This window comes from Ursus americanus, chromosome 7 (assembly GCF_024610735.1).
Source record: "Ursus americanus isolate L20-20 chromosome 7, mUrsAme1.1.p, whole genome shotgun sequence".
Classification (NCBI taxonomy): domain Eukaryota; kingdom Metazoa; phylum Chordata; class Mammalia; order Carnivora; family Ursidae; genus Ursus; species Ursus americanus.
The window spans coordinates 73,680,811-73,689,446 of NC_142133.1; positions in this window are offsets into that span (position 1 = coordinate 73,680,811).

Sequence of the window (8,636 nt, forward strand, 5' to 3'; positions counted from 1 at the left end):
TCTCTATTGTATGAAACCCTGAGATTCATACACCTCGGAGAGCTCGCATTGTGGTAGATCACCTAGCATTGCGGGAAATACGTATTATTGATAGGGGTAAATGGAGGGGTGTGTGGAGGGTACAGGTGAGGGGTATTGACCCCAGGCTAAGGGTAAGGAAAGGCTTCCTGGATTGAGGTGCTAGGTGGTGTTTATTAGATACCTAAAAGCAGTAGTGCACTCCACCTGGACAGAATGGCACGTGCAGGCCTTCTCATTCTCTTGGATTTTGGCACACACCATTCCGCCCAGGAGATCTGCGAGCAGAAGCAAGTAGTCTGGGGTGCAGTGCCAGAGTGGGGCAATGGTGGCTGGGAGGGTGAGCTTGGTGACTTAAGACTCAAAATGGCCCTGCAGGTTAAGGCACAGCACAAGGTATATGCTGCAAGCCCTGGGGGCATGACGGAAGAAGAGTTTTAGGTGACAATTGTCATGATCAGAGATTCTAGAAAGAGCTCTTTCAAAGTAGTGGATTAGATGAATCATAGGTGGACAGAACTGGTTTTTCTTTGCCAATCAGATCATTAGAAAAGAAATCAGACACATAATGAAGAAAGCAGAGATGGCCTCAAGCCCTTGCTTATTTCTTGAGGCGAATATTACCTCCTGAATGGCTGAGTTCTACAAAGGCAGGAACTGGGCCCGATTTACAGCTACCTTCTCTCAACCCACTCTGAATGTGCTCAACAAAGGGGAGACACGTGGTAGGCAAGCAGTGATGCTCTCTGTCAGGGATGTTTAATTCAAAAAGCCACCCTGTATCTTCACTCTTACTTTTCCAGAACAGATAGAGTTTATATGTCAGATCTATCGATTGAAATACATTTTTAATAAATATTAAATACACACAAAAGAAAAATTGCAATGGCAATACCCATAGTCACCATCTTGCTTATGAAATGGTCCTTATGAGTATATCGGATGCTCCTGAGTGAATTTCCCTGTCTCATCATCCCCTGCTCCTGCCACACAGGAAACCCAACCCTGAATTCTGTTTTTTATCATCATTTGGCTTTTCTTTGTAGTGTGAACACATCAGGGTGTGTTCTTGATCAGTGTACTCTTGAGTTTTACATGTGTTTAAACTTCGTAGGAACAGATTCATATCGCATACCTTCTTCTATAACTTGCCTTTATTTCAGTGATTCATTTGTCTCTGAGAGTCAGCCATACTCATTTTCACTGCCCTATATCACTAATTAAGTGAGAATATCACAATGTGTTTATCCATCGCTCTAACAGCGGACAGCTGGGCTCTTTTTGGCCATTGTAACATTGCTGTTATAACCTCCCTTCGTATATTTCCCAATAGATTTACCACTAGCTGATTCCGTGATTGGAATCAAAAACTGTTAACTTTCGATTTCAACAATCTTGATATTGCAAATGTAAATGATTGTAGAGATGAGAAGTTTTTGACATGAATGGAACATAGGAAGACTGTTGATATTGCCTTTTCCCACATGATCAAAAAAGTAAGTGGAACTTACAGAGTATTTACATTTCTGTGACCACAGGAATGTAATAAACCAATAGTTCTGTTAGAAATTAGCTTGACGGAGCAAAGTTCTTATGTAAGATTAAATATTGTCTCTGATTATTTTGCCTACATATATTTACCTTATAGTTACTGATAATTAATGGGAAGAAACAAGACCCTCAAAGATTAAATATAATTCTTGTAAAAGTAACTTTTGACCACACAACTTACGATGACAACAAAGATTGAAAATCATACAAAGCTGCAACTATTTTCTTAAAAGTTTAGACAATTGTTCTAGGAAACTGCATTTTCTTTCTTAAGCTATAAGTAATTCACCACTCCGTACGGTAAGTGTGTTTTGGTGAAAGAGCATTTTGACTGGCTCCCACCTACAGCTATGGTCATTAAAACTGCCCTTCCTGGCTCTGATCCAAACACAAGGTGAGGCTTTTGTCTTTCCCAGTCATCTTTGGCAAGGCAATCAATCTGAGCCTCAGATTCCTTTGAATCGGGTTTTATCATCGCAACCCTGCCTCGGTTAAGTCACCAAGATGGCCGAGTGATGTCAAGCATACAGAAGCTCTTTGTAATCAGTAAAATTTTGGACACGTGTACTGGATGGCAATGGTGGTAGAAATTAATGTTACTAATATGCTCAAATACATAGGCCACAGAAGACAAAGTTTCTTATTAGAAATGGGGGTAAATATTAGGGTTCACTCGGTATCTTTGAATTTTATGCTTCACTAAAAGTGTCTGTCTATGAGTCATACTCTTAGGGATTGAATTTGCTCTCTCCAAAAATTTCATGTTGAAATCCTAACTTCCACAACCTCAGAATGTGACTTTATTTGGAAATAAGGTCATTGCAGATGTAATTAGTTAAGTTAGTATGGGGTCATGCTGGACTAGAGTGGGTCCCTAAGTCCAAAGGGATAATTTGGACACAGACAAACACACACAGGGGAAATGCCATGTGAAGATACAGGCAGAGGTTTGGAATGATGCTTCTGTAAGCCATGGAGTGGAAAAGATGTCCAGGAACAACCGGAAAGTAGGAAGGAGGCAAGGATCAAATTCTCACTCACAGCTTTCAAAAGGAACAGACTCTACCCACATGTTGATTTTGGACTTCTGACCCCCAGAACTGTGGGAAAATGAATTTCACTTGTTTAAGACACTTGGTTTATGGAACTTTGTTACAGCAGCCTTATAAACTAATATCCCCCCAGCACACACACGCGCGCTTAAAATATATTATTAGGGGAAATTGTTGCAGTATTTGGTCAGATTTACAAATAGCTTTCACGGTGATAGAATGGATTATCAACACTAATTTCAGGAAGCCCACTTATAAGATTTACATGTACAGTATTTTCATTGGTAACTAATAAGCATATAGTCAACTTCACACATCAATGTGCAAAGAATTTGAAATATAAATTATTGTTTTCCTAAGGGCAGAGCAAAAATTATTTGATGTAATATATTCAGTGCTGCTGACGACTTGCTCTTCTATCTTATTTGATGAATAGTTGGTAAAATCCTTCTTGAAATCAAGTTGGTAAAACTTATTAAGTGCCATAAAATACAATCTTCAACCTCTTGTAATCTGCCTGAAAGGAACTTAGTATGGAATTCAGATGCAGAATTATGGAGAAAATATATTTATTCCAGTGTTATCTTTGTTAATATAGACAGGAATCATCCAGAATGCCCAAACAACATGGTAATAGTTAAAGCAATTATAACAAAATTTGATTTAAATTACTTTTAATGTTTAAAATATACTGTTAGGGGGTGCCTGGGTGGCTCAGTCGTTGGGCGTCTGCCTTCGGCTCAGGACGTGATCCCGGCGTTATGGGATCGAGCCCCGCATCAGGCTCCTCCACTGTGACCCTGCTTCTTCCTCTCCCACTCTGCCTGCTTGTGTTCCCTCTCTCTCTGGCTGTCTCTCTGTCAAATAAATAAAATATTTAAAAAATAAAAAATAAAAAAAATAAAATATACTGTTGGGTGACAGAATATATATGAAGCAGGGATTCTCAAAGTCTAGTAGAGAAGCTGCTGGGTGTCCCCAAGACTCTTTTTAGAAGTATGTGAAGGTAAAATTAAGTTCCCAATAATACTAAGACGTTACTTATATTTTTACTCTCTTCTGTCATGAGTGTACGGTGGAGCTTTCCAGAGTCTAGGATGCATCATGAGTATCTGAAAAAAGCTATTAAAATATTCTTTCCTTTTCCAATTCCATATTTGTGAGGCTGTATTTTCTTCGTATATTTAGGCGAAGCAATATATCACACAAGGTTGAATACAGAAGCATATGTGAGAATCCAGCTGTTTTCTAGTAAGTCAGACATAAAAAGATTTCTAAAACGATACCATTCTTTTCACTAAATGTTTGTTTTTGAAAAATATAGTCATTTTCACTAAAGTATGTCATTTGTGTTGACATGTAATGAATTTGTTACTGCGATTTTAAACAAATAAATATTTAAGTTATTTGTCAAGTTTGATACCGAACAGTAAATACCAACAAAACACATGAACAACACTCTTGGGAATTTTCCATAATTTTTAAGATGGAAACTGGCTCTAAAACTAAAGAGTTTGAGAACTCTTGTTCTAGAAAATATTATTCCAACTATGTAAGGAAGAGCTGGAAGGAATTTGTTGAATTATTGGGACTATCCTGAATTGTTAAGAGTGATTATCTATGGATGTCAGGCTTAAGGGTCATTGTTATTTTAACAGCTTTACTTCTCTGTGATTCCAAAATTTTCCACTTTAGTACGTATTTCTTTTACATCTGATGAAGGGTAAATTTTTTTAATTTGCACTTTCTGTTCTTCACCTTTTAAAAAAACCTCTCTGCACTTAAGCCATCATTTAGAACCTAAAATTGTAGAATGTCTCTTAATTATACTTGCATAGAGTCTCAGCTCATAAAATTCTGCCAGATTTAAGGTCTGCAGACAAATTAACCACAAATTATAAAGAGGTAGAACTTATAAATGGAATTTGCACTGCCCCAGAGGCTTCCAGAGAAATGGCCTTTGAAACACCAGTGAACAGAGGAGGTATCTTCCAGGCGATGTTTATGCCAAGGCTGAGATAAAAATTCAGTTTGCATTTATTTATTTATTTATTTATTTAATTATTTATTAAATGTTAATTGCCAGAGAACCTTAAACTTATCAGTAACCTTAACTCTTAATCCATTTCAAATTCTGACCTGTACAGGGAGGCTCACAACTCAAGCTCACCACCTGATTGTTTGGATATTCCCAATGACCAAAGGTTTTGGTTCATACATTCCACTATTCAATAGCTCTGCTTGTTAAAAAAAAAAAAAAATCTAAGTATAGTCTTCTTAATGTGTCATGGGACTAATAATATATGTTCTCATGAAGTTGTTATGAGGATTATATAACATATGAAAATAAACATAGCAGCACCTGACGTACAACTGATGCATAATTTATGTCTGATACCTATTGTTTATTTGTTTATCTATCTATTTATTTATTTATTGGTACACTCTACACCCAACGTGGGGTACACACTACACCGAGATTGAGTCCCATGCTCTTCCAACTGGTATCCCTGTATGATACGTATTATTATTTTTGTATTTCCAAATACTCCCAAACTGGTATTGGGGCCAGCCAAAAAGGGACCCTCACTATCTTAGGAACATGCTAGCATCTACTTACCTTTTTCTGATCAATTCCCAGTATTTACATCCTCCAGCAAACCTTTCCAGCCTACCTAGGAGTTTTCCTTTGGTTCTAGAACTTCGAGAGCATATATTGCCTAGGATCCTTCTTGCTGCCCTGCTGTACCTATATCACAAGTTTCTTAATAGGCTGGACAGAGTTTTCTGTCTCCCTTGTTGTCTCCGTCTTGGTGCCTAGCACAGCCTCTCTGTGGACTGGTTGGTTTCTGATACATCATCTCTCTCATGGTTCTCCTCAACATTTCTCCTCTGGAGTACTTTGGGACTATTTTAGTCTCAGTCTTTGCCTCCTGTAGAATAATTATTAGACTAAATTGGACACAAACCCCCCCCAGCCCATTCAGTCATCATGGCTCCGGAGGTCCTGTGAGTAGGATGAATTAAAACAGAAATCTTTGTCCCGCTGAATCCTAAAACATGCTAAATTTGATTAGCAATTTATCATATTTTTCAGTCCTTTAGAATTAGGCAACATTCCAGACCAATTCTCACCCAAACAGGTTTTCACAAATATGTTATAAACCTCTAAATGCCAATAAGTTCCCAAAACCCTTACCATTAATTTCATCCTTCCTCCAGCAGAAGACTGTAACCATCCAGAACTAGATGGAGAGTAGAGAAGAGGGGAGTGAGCATCTTGTTAGTTATACATGTTACTATACACACATGTTACTATAATGGTCTTTGCCCTTATTCTGAGAACCTGGAGATTTCCCAATAGACCAAAACCAGGTTTCATAATACCTCGAGCTGAAACTCAACATTCCTAAAGATCTATAAGACAGATGAATATACATTCCCTGTATTTCTTACCTCTAGCTTACTGTAAAGGGTTCTCTAAGTGAAGGCATGTTTGTTTAAAAAAGAGAACAAGAAAAATCATTAATCAGATGGCTATCAAAAAAAAATCTCATCCATTTTGTTTTGAGGAGTCTAGATAGAGATTGGGAGGAGAGTAGCAAGTTTGAAATTTTCTGAGTTTACACTGAATTCTATTTTAAGTCAGAGCTCTGTGTGGGTATGGAAATTTGATCTCAACAATATCATGAGATAATATTTGAAAGTTCCTCAAACAGTCTCAGATGTACAGTAGGGTCGAGAGACATGCTCCCACTCATCTGAAGTCCTTCTCTTCTGCATGTTATGGGAAACTTGACCTATTTTTATAACTCTACTGTAAAGCAGAGGAAATGACAACTTATTCTTAACATGGGGGAAATGATCATATTCTCCAGAGCCCACCACTCTCACATTTACTCTTCATTTGGGAGTTGGAATATGCCAATCAAATGCATTGCTGTTTGCGTATTCTTCTTTTTACTGCTGACAGCTTTAATACTTCCTAAAGTGTTGGGCAAGCTCTTCCTGAAAGCTTGATTTTCCTAAGGTCCAGTCCACCATGCCAGGTCTCATAGATGATGGCCACCAGCCTGTGCCTTCCTCCCTCCCATTATTTTCATCAGTCCCTCAACTTCTGTTGGCAAAATGAGTGAACCCTTTATTATGAAATGTATTCTCAAGGAAATACCTTCTTTAGCAATATCAGATCAAAAAATCACCTTGAATTCTTCATGAGTTTAGCAAGTTTTATATCAAACAGTTCACTAATGCATTTGCAATGAATCACAAAGTGATTGCACTATGCCTTTTGTAACATTACAACTTCTCTTCTATCTTCTTTTAGAACTTTAAAGGAATATATTATGTATTTGTGCTTTACTTGTGGTCTATGTTTTCTTCTACATGTACCTGTTTGCATACATGTGTTACTGTGCATGTCTACATGTGTTTATATGTGTGTGTGTATACACACATACATATGCACACATACACATATATTTTGTTTACAGTGTATTTCCCAATACTATGTGAATGTGTGAAGGTTGTGTACCCACATGGAGTGTGTATGTGAATATGCATGTATTTATGTGTGTCCGTGTGTTCCTGTGGGCTTGCCACATAGAGTAAAACGCTTGTGTTTCCTTTTCTTTAGAAGCCAAAGCGTTTGTCCTGTTTTGCCTGTCGTTACATAAGCTGGATAAGTTGAAACTCAGTGGGTTTATCAGGAAGAAATGGATTTTGCAATCTCACACTGTATCTGTTATTTCTTCCTCACTGGTCAACAAACTCCACTGACGCGTCTTGTGATGAATCATTGCTCTGAGAAAGGCAGTGACGTCAGGTTGTTTAAATGAAGTAACTGTGGAAGGGACTTGTTATCTTTTTTAAATTTGCTTGGGAGTATTGATAAAAAAGATTTATTCTTATTTTGTTCTCTCAGAGTCTTGGGTGTATTTAGACTGCTGACCAGATTTATCTATGGAAACTATTAAATTTCATGCATAGCTGAGCTCACACACAACAAAAAATGGGTTTGGCTGTGCGGAGATGGAGGGTAGCAAGGATCCTGGCAGGTTGTATGGTCCCTCAGGGCTCAGCAGCTGTCTGCCCTGTTTTTTTGGTAGCAAAATCCAATTTCCACTCTACCCACATGGGCTGGGAGACAGCAGGGATCCACACTAGCTCACAGAATTTTGGCTTCCTCATCTGTGAAACGTGACCAAACATATTAATCTCAGCGGCGGGCAGATTAGAATCCCGGACCGGAAGAACAGATGCCGCCATCAGACGTGGAACTGCCACAACAGAGCCAGACTGCCACTGGAGACAGATCCTGGGATACGGAGCAAGAAGGGAAATAAAATGGGGCTTGGAAGAAGCTCTCAAGTTTTTAAATGGTATCTTGTTTACCCCCAATACATATCTGAAAGTCTTCTCAAGTATTTTTTGCCAGAACACCGGAAGTCAACTACCCTACACAGATAGCTTCAGGGGATCCCTCCTCTGTGGTTCGCAGAATGAAATTTAAACCTTTGTTGCTTGAGGCCCTCCATCATTAAACCTCAGCTTCTCTTTATAATATAATCACCTGTACCTGCTTTCTCAAGCCTTCCGCACAACCATCCTTTGTGGCCTGTGCTAACCCAGATCATCAAGCGTCTCCCAAATCTGCCTGTTAGAAAATACTTCATTGAATTTCTTCTCTGAGTTCCTGGTCTGGATTCGTGAGGTTTCTCTTTTGTTTTGAGTAGTAATTTTCAAGCTGGACATTCGAAAATACCTTTTAAACGGTAAAGAAATAAGAATAGTCAAGACATTTAGAAAGAAAAGGAAGAAGAGGAGGAGGAGAGAGAGAAGAATGGAGGATATGCCCCAATGGATATTAGGTCTTTTTGAGAAGCTAAAGTAATCAAGAAAGTCTGGTGTTGGTGTAGGAATAGACAACTGGACCAGTGGGACATGATGTTGAGCCCTGATAAATGACAGAGATGGTATGCCACATGTGCATGGGGAAGGTCTATCCAATAAATG